This window comes from Mustela lutreola, chromosome 6, assembly GCF_030435805.1.
Source record: "Mustela lutreola isolate mMusLut2 chromosome 6, mMusLut2.pri, whole genome shotgun sequence".
NCBI lineage: Eukaryota > Metazoa > Chordata > Mammalia > Carnivora > Mustelidae > Mustela > Mustela lutreola.
The window spans coordinates 117668466-117689349 of NC_081295.1; the positions used below are offsets into that span (position 1 = coordinate 117668466).

A 20884-nucleotide genomic window follows, 5' to 3' on the forward strand; every position below is an offset into this window, starting at 1 on the left:
AAATTATAATTTAATAATTATATAACCAATTAATAAATTCAAAGAAGCACATTGACAATAACAATGATAGTAGGAAACTTTTTTTTTTAATTCCTTTGACAGAGACAGATCAGAAAGATCAGAAGTAGGCAGAGAGGAAGGCAGAGAAAGGAGGAAGCAGGCTCCCTGCCAAGCAGAGAGCCTGATACGGGACTCGATCCCAGGACCCTGAGATCATGAGATAGTAGGGAACTTTAATACTCCCCTCACTGAAATGGACAGATCATTTAAGCAGAAGATCAACAAGGAAATAAAGGCTTTAAATGACACACTGGGCCAGATGGACATCACAGATATATTCAGAACATTCCATCCCAAAACAACAGAATATATTTTCTTCTCTAGTGCATATGGAACATTCTCCAGAATAGATCACATCCTGGGTCACAAATCAGGTCTCAACCAGTACCAAAAGATTGGGATTATTCTCTGCATATTTTCAGACCACAATGCTTTGAAACTAGAACTCAAACATAAGAGGAAAGTTGGAAAGAACTCAAATACATGGAGACTAAACAGCATCTTACTAAAGAATGAATGGGTCAACTGGGAAATTAAAGGAGAATTTAAAAACTTCATGGAAACAAATTAAAATGAAAACACAACTATTCAAAATCTTCGGGACACAGCAAAGGCAGTCCTGAGAGGAAAGTATATGGCAATACAAGACTTTCTCAAGAAACAAGAAAGGTCTCAAGTACACAATCTAACCCTGCACCTAAAGGAGCTGGAGAAAGAACAGTAAAGAAAGCCTAAACCCAGGAGAAGAGAAATCATAAAGATCAGAGCAGAAATCAATGAAAATAGAAACCAAAAGAACAACAGAACAAATCAACAAAACTAGGAGTAGGTTCTTTCAAAGAATGAATAAGATTGATAAACTCCTGGCCAGGCTTAACAAAAAGAAAAGAGAATGAAAGAGGAGAGATCACAACCAACACCAAAGAAATACAAACTATTATAAGAACATATTATGAACAACTATATGCCAGCAAATTTGACAATCTGGAAGAAATGGATGCATTCCTAGAGACATATAAACTGCCAAAACTGACACAGGAAGAAATTTATCATTGTTTGTAAATAGTATAATTAGTCAACTGGAAAACCAAAGGGTAACAATTCAAAAACTAAGTAATAAGAGACTTTAGTGAGGTGACTGGATACTCAAGAATCAGTAGATTAATGAAAGAAGACTTTTATTTACAATTGTAACCAAAAAGATAACAATTCTTTTTTAAAAAGATTTTATTTCTTTATCTGAGAGAAAGAGACAGAAAGAGAGAGAGTATGAGTGGGAAGGAGAGGGAGAATCAGGGAGTCTGACATGGGGCTCAATCCCAGGACCCTGAGATCATGGCCGGAACTGAAGGCAAATGCTTAACTGACTGAACCACCCAGGCACCCCTAAAAAGATAAAATTTCTAAAAACAAGTTTAACAAGAAATGTGCAGTTTACTCGGTGACACAAAAGATTGGAACAAATGGAAAGGATGCCTATCATGTCTTTTGGATTTGATTTTTTTCAAAAATAATAATACATGATATTTTGGTGAGGATTCAAAGTTAAAGGCACTTGGCAAAGCATAGTGAGGTGTGATTTGATATCCACTTTCCTACCTTTGGATTAGCAGTGTGTGTCAGTCGGTGAACTATACATTTTGTGGAACAAAGGGGAGAGTAAGAATATATAATAGTAATGGGGAGGGTTACATTGGGAAATCTTCACAATAAAATGGTAGGTAAAGGGACGCCTGGGTGGCTCAGTGGCTTAAAGCCTCTGCCTTCAGCTCAGGTCACGATCCCAGGGTCCTGGGATCGAGCCCCGCGTCAGGCGCTCTGCTCCATGGGGAGCCTACTTCCTTCTCTCTCTGCCAGCCTCTCTGCCTACTTGTGATCTCTGTCTGTCAAATAAATAAATAAAATATTTTAAAAAATAAATAAAATAAAATGGTAGGTAAGGAGTGAATCCCCCCCCAAAGAAACCCCTACTACAACTAATACATCAATTTGAAAAATCTCTGTCGATTCGAGAGATGACCTTTTATTGATATTGTAATTGCTTAATAGCATTTGACATTTAAAACCACTCATTGTACTCTCCAACACTTGTTAAGAGTTGAGACACCACGAGATCTGAGGGTTTCCACCTCAGCTTTCAGTCACACTCAGAGGGCCCAATATGCTTATGCAGGTCAAAGATTACTAGCTTTAGGACAAATACAGAGCAGAGAAGATGGCACCATGCACAGCCACGCCTTCGCAGACACTTGTGACAGCAGAGGGAGATCCCAGTGGCTCTAGGTGCTGCATGGCCTGTGTTTGAGTCGTGAGGAATGGCACAAATTGTAGGCATATGGGTCACATTAGATCAGGGAAGCCCTGGTGTCTAGGCTCCTTCAGCGGATACAGCCTTCTGGTCACCTGGGACCTAGAGGGAGTGTCTGCAGTTCCCATTCCTTAGGGCAGTGCTGCAGCTGTCTTCAATTACCAATGAAATACGAACCAACAACCAGAGATTGTGTGTCCCTGGGGTGTCCTTGGATGAGCAGTCAGTACATAGCAAGTCCAGCAAGACTGTCATTTCTCTCTACTGGGTATTCACTTTGCTTGCAAATATGTAAAGTTCCACGCAAGGTCAAACTCGCCCCTCGGCTGGAGGAAAAGATTCACAGTCCAGTGGCGCACCCTTTCCTTCCAGAAAATTCTCAACAGATTCTGAGTTCTTTCCCCTTTGGACTCTCAGGTGTCTTGAGTGGCACAATATATACCGCCAATGCTTCTTAAGACTTAAGCAAATGGTTGAGGGAAATGCCAGTCCATAACAGAGATGAGACATATTGACCAGACACCTGAGCAACCAATCATGAAGTGAAATGAAAACAAGGAACAAAATGAAACAAAAATTAAGGTGTGATTATGTGGCTGATAGCCAGTTGTGAGACCTGGTTTCTCCCATCCTTCCCACATGGGGCTGTGAGTGGTTTGCATTTAACTTACTCACGTTGATAATTCCCTTGGTTAATACTGAAGATTTGGGTTCCTTGTTATCCTCATTACTCTTTTCAGGGCTAACATCAAACATATTTAGACCCTTTTTCTCTTAGAAGGTTTAGAATAGGCACCTTCTCCACCTGGAGTAGCCCTCCTTCTAAGCAGTAACCATCTCACTACCTACCCAGGTGTTCTCCTGAGGTACGTTTTTGTCCTATGTGTTTTTCTTATTAGCATACCTCCTCCGAATTTGATGTTTATAGCCTAGGCCTACAGCATGAACTCTGGTTTGGATTAAATTGTTTTCCAAAATGATTATATTGACATCCTAATCCCTGATACCTGTGACTGTGACCTTAGGTGGAAAATGGTCTTTGCAGATGTAATTAGTAAGATGAGGTTATACTGGAATGCATGGGTCACATTAGATCTGGGAAGCCCTGATGTCTAGGGTCCCTCAGCCTGTGTAGCCTTCTGGTCACCTGGTAGGTCCTAAATCTGATGACTGATTTCCTTACAAGGAGGGGTTTTGGAGATACCCCGAGGGAAGATGGTCATGTGAGGACCATCACTAGCAGAAACCAGTGATGTGGCTATAAACCAAGGAATGACATGGATGGCCAGCAACCACTAGAAGCTAGGAAGAGGCCGGGAAGAATTATTCTTCCCCCAGAGTCTTCAGAGGGAGCATGACCCTGCTAACATCTTGATTTCAAACTTCTGGCCTCCAGAACTGTGAGAAAGCAAATTTCGATTGTTTAAACTCACCCAGTTTGTGGAAATTTGTCACAACAGCCTTGGGAAACTAACACAAACCCTTTGTCTCAGTTTACTTAAATGAAACATATAAGGCAGACATCCTGGGAATGGCTGCATGGGTTATCTAGGTAAGAAACATGCTTAATCAGAACTGGCAGTCATTTATAAAATCACTTGCCTGATAAGCCCCTCAAACACATGTCTTCTTTATACTGTTTCTGAATAAAATAAAGGTATGATTTTTAGAAACCTGAGGGACTCAAATCATTCAGTCACAAAAGTAAAAGGCAAATAAGAAGAAATGAGGGCTACCTGGGTGGTTTGGTCAGTTAAGCATCTGCCTTTAGCTCAGGTCATGATCCCAGGGTCCTGGATTCAAGCCCCATGTCGGGCTCCTGGTTTAGGAGGGAGCCCGCTTCTCCCTCTCCTTCTGCCCCCCCCCCCCCCACACACACACCTCATGCTTGCTCTCAATCTCTCTCTAGTGCTTTCTCTCAAATAAATTAATACAATCTTTAAAAATAAATAAAATATTTTTAAAAATAACAAGAAACAATTTTATTTTTCTTTTCTAAGAGATATTGCCAATGTAAATTCTATATCTGAAAGATTTTCTTATAGTTTTCTTGCTAAAGCTGCAATGAAAATGAATAAAGAAGGCTGTTAATTAACAAGTGAGCACTGCATATAAATTTAGATCAAACAGGCTGGAATTACAAAGTTTGGGAAGTGTTTGCTCTTTTATCTCCTGAGGTTGGTTCTGGAAATGAGCAAATGCTACCTTCTTATCATTTGCTTGCCTTTTTTTTTTTTTTTTTTTTTTTTACCTTGATGGCAAAGTTTTGAGGACTAAAGAGTGAAGTGTTTGCTGTCCAAAAGTGGAAGGACACAGATTTGAGACCAGAGACACTGGAAAACTGAAAAAATAGTGAGCCTTTATTGACTTGGGAAAGAAAACAGGTACCTGAAAATGAGGGATTCAACAATGGGACTGCTAAAATGGGACCAACTAGAAAGAAGGGCTCACTGACTTCTGAGTCAAAGACAGAAGAGGATTATACTGTGAAGAATGAAAACGCAGACATTTCAGATCAGGTAAGTATATAATATGAGAGAAAATCTAAGTGGTTTGATGATGAGGTGAGTTTGTTTTTTGTTTTTGTTTTTAAGATTTTATTTATTTATTTGAGAGAGAGAGAGAGAGTGAGCAGGATGGAGAGGGAGAGAGAATATGAAGCAGACTCCAAACTGAACGCAGAGTCCAATGCGGGGCTCGATCCCACAACCATGAGATCATGACCAGAGCTGAAACCAAGAGTCAGATGCTCAACCCACTGAGCGCCTAGCAATGAGTTTTTAATAGAGCAATACAACACTGTCAGCATGATCCATGAAAGAAAGAATAAGTAAGTTGGGCTTCATTAAAATTAAAAACTTGTGCTCTGCAAGAGATACTATTAGGAGAATGAAAGAGCAAATCACAGAATAGGAGAAAATGTTTGCAAAACATATATTGGATAAAGGACCTGCCTCTATAATATACAAAGAGCTCTTAAAACTCATAGAATAAGAAAAAAACCCAATTTTTTAAATGGACAAAAATCTGGGGGCGCCTGGGTGGCTCAGAAGTTAAGCATCTGTGTTCAGCTCAGGTCATGATCCCAGGGTCCTGAGATCAAGCCCCATATTGGGCTCCCTGCTCAGCGGGAAGCCTGCCTCTCCTTTTCCCACTCCCCAACCCCACTTGTGTTCCCTCTCTTGCTGTCTCTCTCTCTCAGATAAATAAATAAAATCTAAATAAATAAGTAAATAAATAAATGGACAAAAATCTGACCAGACACCTCACCAAAAAACAATATCCAATGGAAATAAGCATATGAAAAGACAATCAACATAATGAGTCATTAGAGAATTGCAAGTTAAAACAATGAGATACCACTACACAATTATTGGATTGGGAAAAATCCAAAATACTGACAACTTCAAGTGCTGGTGAGGATGTGGAGCAACAGGACCTCCCATTCATTGCTGGTGGGAATGCAAAACAATGCAACCACTTTGGAAAACAGTTTAGTGACTTCTTTTGAGCTTACCGTACAATCCAACAATTGTGCTTCTAAGTATTTACAGATCTGAGTTAAAAACTTATGCCCACACAAAAACTCACACAGATTTACAGCAGCTTGATTCATAATTGCCCCAAGCAGGAAGTAACTGAGTTGTCCCTCAGTAGGTAAACAGATAAATACACTGTGTCGCATCCAGACAAAGGATTGTATTCAGTGTCAAAAAGAAATGAACTATCCAGCCACAAGAAGACATGGAGGAAGTTTAAATACATATTGCTACATGAAAAAACTAGGCTACCTACTATATGAGTCGAAGTATATGATATTCTGGAAAAGGCGAGACCATAGAAAGAGGAAAAAGATCAGTGGTTGCCAGGGGTGCAGCAGGGGGGAGGAGGGATGAGTAGATGGAGCACAGAGGGCAGTGTGACTCTTCTGTGTGATACTGCAGTGGGGGATACGTGGCATTAGGCATTTATCAAAATACGTGAAACTGAACAATGTAAAGAGTGAACCCTAATGTAAACTATGGACTTTGGTTAATAAGAGTATATTCAATATTGGCTCGTTGAAGGTAACAAATGTACTACAAGATGTTAATAATAGGGGAGGGGCGCCTGAATGGCTTACTCAGTTGAGCAACCAACTCTTGATTTCGGTGTCAGTCGTGATCTCAGGGTTGTGAGATTGAGCCTCATGTAGAACACTGTGATCAGCAGGGAGTCTGCTGGTGACTCTCTCTCTCCATCTCCCTCTGCCCCTCCCCCCACTCACACATTCTAAATCAATAAATAAATGAATAAATGAAATCTTTAAAAACATATTGATAGGGGAAAATTTGTAGGGAGGGAGAGAGTATATGGAAGCCACTGTACTTTCAGCTCAACCATTCTGTATACCTAAAACTGCTCTAAAATACAAGTCTATTTTAGAGAATCATTAGCAGCCATTTCATGTCCTTTGACACAATGCAATTGAATTAGAAAGTTATGACAAAAGGACACATTTTAAATCTCAGAGGTTGAGAACGTAAAAACTTAGTATAATTAATCTACTGGTCCAAAAAGAGATCATAATGAAGATTTGAAAAAAATGTCTAATACTAAATAATAATTAAGATATTACATATTGGGCACCTGGGTGTCTCAGTTGGTTAAGCATCTGACTTCAGCTCAGGTCATGATCCCAGGGTTGTGGGATGGAGCCCCACACCCAGCTCTCTGCTCCGTGGAGAGCCTGCTTCTCCCCTTTCCCCCTTCTCTCGCTTTCTTCCCCTCCCCTCCCCTCCACTCACATTCTCTCTCTGGCTCTCTCTATCAAATAAAAAAATCTTTTTTTAAAAAAACTAGAATTAAAAAAAAAGATATCACATATCAAATCTTCTGAGAGGCAGCTGAGAAGTAAATTCATGGCCTTAAATGTATATTTTAGGAAAGGAAAAGAAATTGAAAATTAATGAGCTGACCATCCAATTTAAGAAGTTAGAAAAAAGAACAGTAAAATAAACCTAAAAGAAAAATGAAAACCAAGAGCAGAAATTAATTTTAAAAAGCAAAAAAACAAAATAACTATACAGTAGATCAACAAAACCAAAAGTTGATTTTACAAAAAAAAAAAAAAAAAAAGACTAATAAAGTAAAAGAGCTCTGGTAAAATCGAGAAAGAGAGACAGACAGAGAATGCCCAGAGCACAATTAAGAAAGAAAAGAGAGACATAACACAAATTCTAAAATCCTTAGAGAATACTAGGACAATCTTTATACTGATACATTGAAACCTTATATAACATATATAACTTGTAAAATACATAGTATAATTTCCTACAGAATTGCAATTTACCAAAACTAATTGACAAACACTATCCATTTGTTGTCTCTTCAAACAACCATATTTACACACACAAACACACACAGAGAACTCCAATTTAATTAAGTAGCAGGTGAAGATTCCTTGATCGCAGGAAAGATCAGTCCCAAGGCTGGCTGTTGACCCAAATGAAAAGACAAATTTTCCCAGCTTGTCCCTGTTTGGATCCACACGGTGCCTAGAGGTGCTGTAGTCAACTTAGGAACATGAAGTGACAAGCCAGCCACTGTGTCCTTGAGTATCTAAGCCTTGAAATATACCTCCTCTTCACTATGGGTCTGTGAGTCAGGAGGATGAGAAGACTTGTTACTTAGGCCACTATGACATTTTTGGTCACTTCCTGCCAAAAGTATCCTAATACTCTGACACAACAGGAAACAGAAAATTTGAATAGACCTACAACCGAGAAAATCAAATCAGTTATTAAATAGCTATACACACACACCCAGTAGTCACAGATGGGTTAATAAATCATTCCTTTCAAGCATTTAAAGAATATAACATTTTATTCTCATACAAATATAGAAACTCTTCCAGAGAAGAGAGAGAGAAAGCAGGCCCGAGAGAGAGACCTCCCGAAGTCATTTTATAGATTAAAATAAACTTACTATTAATCAAATAAAGCTAGTGGGAGAGAGGATAATGGCACACCAGACTCACGGATAAGCATAGTATCTGTGCGTGTGTGTGTGTGTGTGTGTGTGTGTGTGTGTGTGTTATGACCAAGAAAGATTTACCAAGGGAATCTAACCTTGGAAAATCTGTTAATACGGATAGCATATTAACAAACTTGAAGGGAATAAAAACGCATGAAAGCTTTCACAAAAAAAGCAAAAATCAATACAGTTTAACACTCTTATGTAATTTTCTTCAAAAACTGGTAAATTAGGAAAAGCTAACTCCCTTAACCTGATAAAGTGTATGTACCAAAAATCGGTAAACATTCATACTTAATCACAACATTAAGTGTTTTTGAAGCGCTTCCTTGAAAACAAAGCAAAGTTACACACTATCTCCACTTCGACGTGGCATAGTATTAGGCTGTTGGAACTGAAGTGCAGGGAGAGGAAACAAGGGGAAGTAACAGTCCTAGTAGGATAAGTGAGAGAACAGCAGTCTGAGTTTTGCTTTGTCTTCTCAATTGCCAGGACTTTTGCCAATCACAAGATGACTGGAGGCCATGGCTCAGTTGGTGTATATATATATATATATTTTTTTTAATTCAAGTTCATTCCTTCTTTCATCTTCAATACTCTTTTAAGTCTATCTGGTAAATTTTTCACTTTAGGTATTATGCTTTTTAGTTCTAGAATTGCCATATGATTCCTTTCTAGTTTCTCATTCTCTGTTGAATTTGCCCATCTGTTCATTCACTACAGTTGTGTTTTTTTAACCCACTTCGAAGTCTTCACCTACTAATTAAATAATCTGAGTTATTCCAGAACTGATTTCTATGAACTGCCCTTCTTCTGGCTGTGGATCACATTTGCCTGCCTGTTTGCAAGTTTAGTGGATTTTTTAAAAAAATTTTAATACTGGAAAAAAAATTTTTAATACTGGGCTTTGTAGATGAGATATTGTAGAAAATAGAGATTCTGATATCTTCCTCTAAAGAGTGTTTATTTTTAGTAGGCACTTAACTTGGCAGGCATAAAATTCCAAATGCTGTGTTCTCTGAGACGGACAGCACCGAAACTTCTGCCTTGTTCTTTCAGCCTCCAGTTGTTTTTTTCCCTAATTGTTTCCTGCTGGGTTTCTTAGCAGGATCCCTGCACAGGTCCAAGTCAGAAATCAGCCAAGGGTTTAGTCAAAATTTATATAAACCTTGAAAAAGCCTCTCTCAAGGGCACCTGGCTAGCTCAGTCTGTACAGCACGTAACTCTTGATCTTGGGGTCATGAGTTCAAGCCCCACGTTGAATCTCCAGCTTCCTTAAATAGATAAATAAGCAAATAAATAAATAGCAAGTTTCTGTGAACCCTCCCTTTCTTGGATTTCTCTTCTTTCCCATTCTCTAACTTGTCAAACCAGTAAGACCAGCAGATTTATACTTGAATACTGGCCATCACGTGCTGCATATTCTGCATAGTGCCTTCAGGCAAAAATTTTTATAATCACAAATCTTACCCACTGCCCCTCCCTTCTGCCAATGGTTGACTCTCCTCCACTTGCTGCCTGTTTTTGTTCTCTCTAGTTTCTTCAAATTGTGTGTGTGTGTTAAGATTTTATTTATTTATTTGACAGAGAGAGAGAGCACCCATGAGTAGGGGTGGGGGTGGGGGCAAAGGGAGAAGGAGAAACAGACTCCCCACTGAGCAGGGTGCCAGATATGGGGCTCAACCCCAGGACCCTGGGACCACTACCTGAGCCAAAGGCAACCACTTAACTGACTGAGCCACCCAGGTGGCTCACCCAAATTGTGAGTTTGTAAAAATTTTGTCCAGAGTCCATAATTTTTAAATACTATACAGGCTACTCAATCACTACTAGAGAAAAGAAAACCTCCAATTTTTGTTCTAAAACACTCAAGTGAAGATGTTGATTTGTCTGAAATTCAAAGGAAAGACCAAAGCCAGCAATAGCCCTATGATATTCATTGACATAGTGTGCTGGTTAAAGCCATGAGAAGAGACCAACTAACAGGTGAACATAAACAGGAAAGGATCTAAGAAGGGGCACCTGGGTGGCTCAGTCAGTTATGTATCTGCCGTCAGCTCAGTTCATGATCCCAGGGCCCCCGGGCTCTCTGTTCAGCGAGGAGCCGGCTTCTCCCTTTCCCTCTGCCTGCTGCTCCCGCTGCTTGTGCTCTCTCACTCTCTCTGTCAAATAAATAAATAATAATAATAAAATCTTTTAAGAAAGAAAGAAAGATCCAAGAATAGAAAGAGAGAGGTTTTTATTAAGTTAATGTAATCCTCTTGAAATGAATAGTAATTACAGATACCACTTACTGAACCCGCTGTGGGGGCAGTCCACCCATCCCACTGAATTTATCCAGCAGGATCGCAAGATGGACACCTGAGGCCCACAGCAAGTGGCTTGCCCATGGTCACAAGGAAAGTGAATGAAAAGAGGAACTTTAGGAAGAGATGGGAAGAGAGGAACTACTGAAGGAGACTACTGAGAAGGAACACGCTTTACAGGTAGAGGAAACCTTAGGGAGATTTTTCAACTCTCAGATACTCAGTTTCCATGTCTGTAAAACAGGAATAATAATTACCTTGTCATTAGTGTCAAGATTAGAAATAATGTATTTATGGTACCGAAAACAGTGCACCTAGAAAACTTGCAGTAGAAGGAAAGCTATGATGCCTATGAATGTTATTGATTGTATTGAGCCCTATTTTGTCACGCAAATAGAATGCAGGTTCCCCCCAAAATCCTTACTAGGTGTGGGTGGACATAGGGCTGGAAAAGATGAAGAGGAGCCTTGAGGGCAAAGATGGATGAGAGAGGAAGGGCCTTCAGGATGTCCATCCAAGGTGGATTTTGTGGGTGACCGGTATCCAAATGGAAGAAGTGAAAAATGTTTCTCACACCCCCATGCACTTGTTTCTGCAGCTGATGAGGGGGCTGTCCTGGCTGTGGGCAGTATCCCCAGATCCTTTCAAAGATCTGGGCTCCATCCCCATGAAAGGAAAAAAACCTACAAACAAGTCAAAGGTAAAGCTTTTATTGTTTATGATTAATTATTTTTATTTTATTACTTTATTTATTATGTGAAGTATAAAAATAAACCAATGAGACCATGCTAATGTAGATAAATGGCTGAAGACGTCTCGCATACAGAACTCCAAATCATTTTGTTAGATACCGTCTCCTCAAGGAAGTGGAGCATAATTTCCCCTCCTTAACTGTGGGCTGTATTTAGTGACTTGCTTCCAAAAAGAATAGGAAAAGGGGGTAAATGTCATGTTACAGTGGAGAAATCTGGCAAACACAACCACAGTTAGGCAATCAAGTTTGACTTCAACAGTGATAAATCATGCTGGTAGTATATATGTTGATTTCATGTAGTAAGAACAGCATTTTAGCCCTGTGGCCTTCATCCCCAAGACACATTAGCCCATTAGAAGAACATCAGGCAAACCCCAATTGAGAGACATTTACAAACCCCCAGTATTCTTCCAAGTCACTGAAAACAAGAAAAGTTTGAGAAACTGCTGCAGCCAAGAGGAGCCTCAGGAGATGCATGGACATCCTGGCTTGGGCTCCAGAACAGCAAAGAACATTAGGTAAAAACTAAGAAAACCTGAATAAAGTACAGACTTCTGTTAAGAATAATATACCAGTATTAGGGGTGCCTGGCTGGCTCAACTGGAACAGCACGTGACACTTGATCATGGGGTTGTAAGTTCGAGCCCCATGTTGGGTGTAGAGCTTACTTAAAAAGTAAAAATTCTTAAAAAAAAAAAAAAGAATAAGATATCAATATTGGTTGATGAGATGTAACAAAGATACCATACTAATGTAAGATAATAGGAAAAGTGGGCTCCAGGAATATGGGGATTCTCTGTGCAGCTTTTTTGGAAATCTGAAACTATTCTGTTATTAAAAGTTTATTTTATAATTATGTATATACATATTTGTATAGGTAAAATACATGTATAGACAGATACAACACAGACAGACACAGACACAGACATAGACACACACACACACACATATATATATATATATATATATATATATTTTTTTTTTTTTTTTTTTTCCCCTCCCCAGCTACAGCTTGATACTGGACACAGAGAATGTTTTTTGGAATCCTTTTATTCCTGAATCTGAAGGAGGTGGCTGAAGTCATAGTTTCACTGTCAAAAAGCACAGGAAACAGTGGGGAACAAGCAAGGACAAAGGCACATGGATCACCTGGACAAGCAGAGGAGGGTCCAATTAGTGGGAACAAAGGAAAGGTGTCAGAGAGAGGCAGAGAGATCCATAATTCATGCCACCTACTTTTTTTTAATTTTTAATTTTTTATTTATTTTCAGCATAACAGTATTATTTTTGTACCACACCCAGTGCTCCATGCAATCCGTGCCCTCTCTAATACCCACCACTGGTTCCCCCAACCTCCCACCCCCCACCACTTCAAACCCCTCAGATTGTTTTTCAGATCCACAGTCTCTCATGGTTCACCTCCCCTTCCGACTTCCCCCACTCCCTTCTCCTCTCTAACTCCCCATCTCCTCCATGCTATTTGTTATGCTCCACAAATAAGTGAAACCATATGATAATTGACTCTCTCTGCTTGACTTATTTCACTCAGCATAATCTCCTCCAGTCCCGTCCATGTTGCTACAAAAGTTGGGTATTCATCCTTTCTGATGGAGGCATAATACTCCATAGTGTATATGGACCACATCTTCCTTATCCATTCGTCGGTTGAAGGGCATCAAACTGTGGTTCTTTCCACAGTTTGGCAACTGTGGCCATTGCTGCTATAAACATTGGGGTACAGATGACCCTTCTTTTCACTACATCTGTATCTTTGGGGTAAATACCCAGTAGTGAGATTTTATTTATTTAATTGACAGAGAGAGAGACACAAAGCAAGAGAAGGAACACAAGCAGGGGGAATGAGAGAGAGAGAGGCTTTCCGCTGAGAAAGGAGCCGATGCGGGACTCAATCCCAGGACCCTAGGATCATGACCTGAACTGAAGGCAGCTGCTTAACCAACTGGACCACCCAGGTGCCCCCATCCCATGTACTTTTTAAAAACTCATACCGGGTCCCTGGGTGGCTCAGTGGGTTAAGCCTCTGCCTTCACTCAGGTCATGATCTCAGGGTCCTGGGATCAAGCCCCGCGTCGGGCTCTCTGCTCAGCAGGGAGCCTGCTTCCCCCTTCTCTCTATGCCTGTCTCTCTGCCTATCTGTGATCTCTGTCTGTCAAATAAATAAATAAAATATTAAAAAAAAAAACTCATACCTAGCCTGAACATATTAGAAGAAGTAGTGAATAGTGGGCAGCACTCACTTTAAAAATGCTGGAAGGAAGGGAGGGAGAGGATAAAAGTCGAGAAAAAGGAGAGAGGGAGAAAGAGCGAGAGAGAGAAAGAATTTCCTTTTTAAAAATAACTCTCACTTAAAACAACTTTCTGGAATGTTAGCAGTATTTCACAACGCAGACCTCTCAGTTTGGCAGCTTGATTGATTTCCTGATTTCCAGGAAAACTGAGCTGTCATCTGGTTCCTACTGGGCTGTGTAGCCTCATGAATATGCAGTTCTTACCAAATGTGAAATGGTTGCTGAAGAAGAGAAATTTAATGCTTTCTGACGTATTGCTCCAAGCCCTCCACTGTCTTCAAAGATGAAGAAAACCAGTGGGAAAACTTTCCTCCTTTCCACAGAAAGAAGAGGGTGAAGGATTCCTCAAGATCCATTTCTTGGGGAATGTTTACATGCACTGAAGGTTCTGGATCCTTCCATTGGGTGAGGAGTCAAATGGGCACAGTGCAGCTCCATGGTTTTGTAAGATATCTACGCAACCTACCTACCGACATACCTACTGCAGCTTCTGGTTCCTTGTATCCCCAAGAGTACTGCCATCATCATCCCACAATTTTGAGGACCTCCTGGTACAACCATGACCATAGTGGAAAAGACTAACATTTATGGTGCTCCCTGTATGCACTTACCCAACTTGGCCAGGCTATGTGCTCAGTTGTTTGTTTAAACACTAGTCTAGATGATGCTATGAAGAATTTATATTTTTTAAATTAAATTAAATTTTAATTTAAATTAAATTTTTATTTATTTGTTTTTTTAAGTAGTCTCTCTACCCACTGTGGAGCTCAAACTCACAGCCCCGAGATCAAGAGTCCCATGCTCTCTCCTGACTGAGCCATCCAGGTGCCCCTGCTTCGAAGACTTTTTATTTTTTTTAAGATTTTATTTATTTATTTGAGAGAGACAGAAAAAGAGAGGGAGAATATAGAGGGAGAGGGAGAAGGAGAAGAAGATTCCCGGCTGAGCAGGAAGTCTGATGTGGGGCTCAATCCCAGGACCCTGAGATCATACCTGAGCTGAAGGCAGAGGCTTAACCAACTAAGTCACCCAGGCGCCCCCAAAGAATTTTTAGATGTGATTAACAGTTACAATCTGTCATCTTTAAGTAAAGCAGATTAGCCTCCCTGGTGTGGGTGAGCCTCATCCAATCAGTTGACGGTCTTCAGAGCAAAGACTGAAGTTTCCCAGAGAAAAAGGAATTCTGCCTCAAGATTGATCTAGAAATCCTGCCTGGATTTCCAGCTTGCCAGCCTGCCCTACAGATTTCAAACTTGCCAACACCACCTCCTCCCCATCAAGTGAGCCATTTCCTAAAATGCTGTTCTCTTTCTTTTAACCCTGGGGCTTTTTGTATGCAACGCCCCTCTTTTCACCTCCACAGCCAGGAACCACTGGGACCTAGACCCTTGAGGACCTACTGAGGGAGGATTTAATGTGAAGGAGAGTCTGTGAGCCCAGAAAAGTGCTGCTTAGGAGGAAGGGAAGATGTCAGGAAGGTGGGGTCAGCAAAGGAAGAGGGAGGATGTGGTAGAAAAAAATACTAAAAATAATAGTTAATGTTCAGTGATGGGTCACCACTGTTCCAAATGCTTTCCTTATATTAACTTCATTTAACAGGTGAGGAAACTGAGGCCCAAGGTTACATGGCTGGTTCGTGGCAGAGCAGCAGGCAGTGTGCCTCCAGAACCCAAGGCTTAACTCGTGTCACATGCAGGGAAAGGGCAGCATTAGAAACAGGTCCTGCTCTTCTTCTGAGGATAAAAAGGAGAGGCTGGATGAAGCTGGAGCTTCTATTCTATTGGGCTGGAGGAAATTTCGATTGCAGCCTTCAATGGGCTCTTCCTTAGAACTACACAAAACTTCTGGGATCTTATGGATCCCACAACACAAAGAAAATGCCTCTGATAACCTGTACCTAAAACCACAGAGATGCTGCATTGGTTAAAAACATGTGACTTACACATAGGAGAATCTTTGAGTGATGGTGCCTTCAGCTATTTTACATAAGAAGAATCCTGGAGGCGGGCAGTCCCTGGAGGGGTTTCACAGCTTTCTGATGTCTCCAAGAAATCGAGGTCTTGTTATCCCTATATTTTATCATCCTCAATGAATGGACTTGTTATCCTTGGGCTTGTTTCCTCATTGTCACAGAATGGCTGCCAGAGCTCCAGAGCTCACAAAACTATCTTTTTGGCAGAGAGCAGGAACAAACTACCTGGATCTCCTTCCCAGGATTTCCCTAGGTCCTCTTAGTCAGAACTGGGTCCTAAACCAGTAAGTAGCAAAGAGAACATCAGCTAACTTGGCATAGAGCAATCATGGGTCACCATCTGGGGCTGGAGGAGAGGTCCACTTTCCTGTGCAAGTTGCAACCTGAACAAAATATGGGTTCTTTAAGGAAGAAAGGTGTGCAGCTGAAGGGTAGAAAACTAACTGTGTCTGTCACAGAAGCCATCTGTCCCAGTCCACCAGGCTCTTTCAGGTCTGTGGTTCTCATGCCACATGACATACTTGGAACACAGGAATTTCCAGCAAGATTAGGAGCCCTGTGTCTGGGGTCAAGGCTCCCTGAGCGCATTCAGCAGCCTCCTCTTGATTTTAGTCAGGGTGCTGACAGGGAGCTGGTCACAGTCTCAAAAGACTATGGGGACTAACAGGCCTTTGCCTCTTTCTGTCCAGGAGAAGCCATACCACTTCTCAGATGTACTTCCCTCCCAACATTTTCTTTTCCCAGAATCATAGCAAAATATTCCCAAAGATGAGACCTTTGGGGAAAAAAAGATAAAAACAAATTTTTGTTTCTGGTAGCTGCTTCTCTTGGCCAGTTAACACAAACCTGTCCCTAGGCCTGGCTCTCTTTATGCCTGTGGTGGCTGGGGGGACAGAGCCGGCCCTGCAGATCTCAAAACATCCTCATGCCGTGGTTGGAGCTGGTAGGAGTTGTGGTGGTAAGTAGGAGGCCTGGGCCCAATCTCTACTCTGGGTCCCAATGTCTTTGTCAATAAAATAGTTTAGAGGAAATGCTGGGGAGTGGGAATGGGAGAAGTACAAGCAGTTCACAAACAAAATAGGCCTCAGCCAAATCCTTAGCAAAGGCCCCAGTCAGACCCATTCCTACCTGGACAGTGACGGGGAGAGACACAGGAAATGGGGGGCTAATATGTGTTGTAGGCTTCCAGGTGCAGATGTGATGTGTTTCCAACCTGCCTCTGTGATTATACAAGACGGAAGACAGGGTGCAAGGGAGGGTTGTGGATGGTGGCAGGGTGAAGGGGGTCAGTTAAGAAATAGCAGAGGGCTAGGGCACCTGGGTGGCTCAGTGGGTTAAAGCCTCTGCCTTTAGCTCAGGTCATGATCCCAGGTTCTGGGATCGAGCCCCACATCGGGCTCTCTGCTCAGCGGGGAGCCTGCTTCCTCCTCTCTCTCTGCCTGCCTCTCTGCCTGCTTGAGATCTCTGTCTGTCAAATAAATAAAAGCTTTTAAAAAGAAAGAAAGAAAGAAGAAAGAAAGAAAGGAAGAAAGAAAGAAAGAAAAAGAAATAACAGAGGGAACCCACAGTCACATTTTAGTATCAAGACAAGGTCTTTTAACTGGGGTGCACCAATCACAGACCACATGTGGTAATTCAGAGTCCATGAACTTGGCTTGAAAGGTATTATCACTTTCCTTCCACTCACGTCCACGCCCTCCGTGCTGAAGACTATGGTTGTCGTAGCGATGTTGGTAGGAAGCACAGAGCTTTCCGTCTCCCTTTATAGTTGCTGTAGTTCTCTTGAAACACCACATACGCTCATTTCGATTTCAAATTTGTAGTTTATCAGGGTCCCAGCCGGATCTTGTTATTTAATGCGTCCATAAAGAAACCCATGAATTACAACATCACACACTTAAATGTTTTCACAACTGTATTTCAACATAACCAGCTTTCCTTTGTAATCCTGTGTATTTCATTTTAGGCATACGAAAATATTGTTTTGAGGCAGGATCCGGGGCACAGAAAATGGTCATGAGTCTCCCCCACCCTCCTACCCCTTGCCCAGAGTGACCTCATGGATCCTGGCCCAGAGCAAGGGCAGAGGTTCAGTTCCTATGGGAGGAACCAGATCAGAATTCCAGCAGGCACTGTCCCTTCTCCAGGAAATCTCCGGGTAGGGGGGCAGGGGTGAGGCCTCCCCGGGGACATCTCCCTGAGAGCTTCAATCTGATGGAATGGTGTTGGGCCTCTGCTGCCCACTGTGGAAAAGGAGAACATCATTAGCTTCCTACCTTAAGTCACAAGAGGATTCAGGGGGGATGAAGACAGAGCCCCAAGCATTCCAGCCCTGGTTCTTAGGGAATTGTTTCCACTGAATTTAAGGACACAAAAGCCAAGAGTGGGCAGAAGAGGTGGGAAGATCCTTCCATCCTCAGAAGCAAGTCTCCCACACCCTGGTGGAGAACAAAAGCCACTTCTTTGGGCCCTGGACGAAAGCTGAGCCATTCCCCCTTGCAAACAAGCCTCTGGGCTTGCAGGCACTGGGGCACAGATGCACCCCAGACTCTTCCCTGCAAGGATGGTTCCTCCATCTCTGCCCCCCCATGAGCTGCCACAGCTAACACGCCAGGCAAGCCCTTCCGTGGGGGACACAGCGGCCAGGCCCCAGCTGAGGCCCCCATGGTCTTAGGAGAAGAGCAGCATTATTGTACAAGGACTCGAAGGAGGAAATCCAGGACAGAGATTCTCTTACTCAACTGTCCCCTGTCCCTGAATTTAGCTTCCTGATCTCTGTCAGGACCTTCTAAGCTTCCCTACCTGCCACAGGGCGGATCCCACCCTTGTCCCTCATCGGGAGCAGGGGACCCAAAACTTGTCAGAGGTCCTGCAGGCCAACTCCGAGAGTAACTGAGCCCAGATCCCCGAGTAAGCCTAGAGTTGGACTCACTTCCTGTGACTCTGGCCATGTGCCCGTAGGGGGAGACCTGAACGCAGGAACTCCTTGCCACTGCTCAGCAACTCAGACTCCCTACAGGGAACCCTCCCAGGTTTGAGATCATTGTAAGGAAGTAACGTAAAAGGTTAATTCTGGGATGGGGGATGGACTGGAGGGACACTGAGGGATGATGAGGGAAAGACCTGGGAGTCTGAAACCCTAGAAATTTTCAGGGGAGCCCCTCGAAGAGACAGGCTAGGACTACTCACTTCTGCTTCCTGCTATGTTCTTCGCTACCCGTGATAGCATGCGTGCGGTCTGGTCAGGGCAGAGAAATGATTGACAGGACCCCGGGACATCATACATTTATTCATGCATTCATTCATTCATTCATAGATATTTGTTACAGGCTTGCAGTGTGCAGTGGGGATGGGAGGCAGAACCACACACAAAGAAAATGCTGTCCACAGGAGCTTGGGGCAGAAGGGGGGAAATACCCATTCTCGAGGGAGGATTGTGGAGAACTACTTCCTGGATGGCAGCCAGCGGCAAAGCCTTGAGGGATAGGGAGGATTTTCCTGGGAGGAGGGGAATGAAAGGCCTCCCAGGCAGATGCTCTGAAGGAAGCTCCAGGCCCACCTGGAGAATACTGGGACCTGTGCACTGGGCTGCACTGGGCTGCACTGAGCAAAGAGGGTTTGGTGTGTGATGGCTCTCAGGAGCACATGGGGTCCTAGAGATAGGTACATTTGGGGAGTTCTGGATTAAACAATGTTGAGCAGATCTCTTTGCTGCGGGACTTGTCAGAACCTTTCACCTATTCACGTTCAGGGTGAGCCTCATGGTGTGTTCCAGGACTGGCATTCTGGCTATCTTCGCTGGGATAAGGAACATGGGAGGCAGTGGGATTGTATGACGTTAGAGAGGAGGCAAGGGGTTTTGAGTGCCAGGCCAACAAGAATGGAATTTGTTCTTGGGACCAGTGTGGTGTCTAAGGAGGCTAAAGGATTTAACTGAGGGATCCTGGCTTGGGACTTGGGGCAGTTTAGTAACCTTGGGGCAGTTTAGTAACCTCGGGAGGACAGGGCTATGGCAGGACATGGCCAGCCCCTCCCTCCTTGACAGCAGGGTCACTCTGTGGGAGACGAAGCAGATTCTACAGACAGGGAGTGAAGGAGCTCAGAGAGGCAGGCCAGAGGGTACAGAAGGCTGGGCCACCATTGAATCCAAGCATGGGTTAAGATCACAGTGGTCAAGGCTGCTGGCTTCAAATCCTGCCTACAACCACTTTCCAGCTGTGGGTAAGTGACCCCATCCTCCTGGAGCCTCAAGCTCTTTTTTTTTTTTTTTTTAATAGACATTATTATTATTTAGAGCAATTTTAGGTTTGCAGAACACTGTGTCAAAATACAGAAAGTTCCATATACTCCCTCCCAACACGGCTAGTACCCCGTGCCTCATAGTTCCCCCATTATTCACAACATGCATCAGTGTGGGACATTTGTTACAAGAGCTGAACCAATACGGATATGTTGTTACTAAGGGCAGCAGTTTACTTGGGAGTTCTCTCTGTGGTGGAGGGGTCCACTGGTTGTCACTAACGTGTACATCACGTGTCCACCATGACAGTTTCATACAGAACAGTCTCACTGTCCTAAAAGTGCTGTGCGGGCCTCAGTTTTACCATCTGTAAAATGAGTGTGAAGCCCATGTGAGCCCCAGACTCCCACTGTCCGCTGCTAATTTAGGCCTCTTGACAAATGGGACGGACAACAACTAAATGTCTTCCTAAATATGGTCTGATAGACATCAGAATCCCTGGGCTTGGGGGAGGGGGGTCTTCATTCAGATGTTCTCCAGCCTCGGTCCCATACTCTGCCAAGTCAGAATCTCTAGTGTAGCGCCCAGGAAGCTGAATTTTAACCAGGCCCCTGGCACCCAGGGCCAGAACTACAGGTACCTGGGAGCTGGTTCTACAAAAGCTTTTCATATGCAAACAGAAAAATCCTGGCCATTGTCAGGTTAAAGCTCAGGAGAGATGCACCATTCCTGAGGAGGCGGGAGTAGAACTGTTTTTCCATAAAGTCTGGAAAAAGCCCGTTTCTGCCTTCTGCAGCTCCCAGCCCACAAGCCCGCTATTGTTTCGTATCTTGATTGCTTATCACTCACCCAAAATAACCTGCGTGCCACCGCTCACCAGCTGCAGCTCTCTGCAACTCCCTTAATTTAGCAGCCAGACA

General features: G+C 42.7%; 1 long non-coding RNA gene across 1 annotated transcript in view; it reads left to right on the top strand.

Annotated features, from left to right (window-relative positions):
• Nucleotides 1–14418, top strand: part of LOC131833232 (uncharacterized) — a 40009-nt gene extending 25591 nt beyond the window's left edge. Inside the window, exons 2-4 of the long non-coding RNA XR_009354365.1 lie at nt 10728–10869; nt 11288–11389; nt 14076–14418. This is a non-coding gene — a long non-coding RNA (uncharacterized LOC131833232). The remainder of the gene's footprint in view (nt 1–10727; nt 10870–11287; nt 11390–14075) is intronic.
• Nucleotides 14419–20884: the final 6466 nt, after the last annotated feature.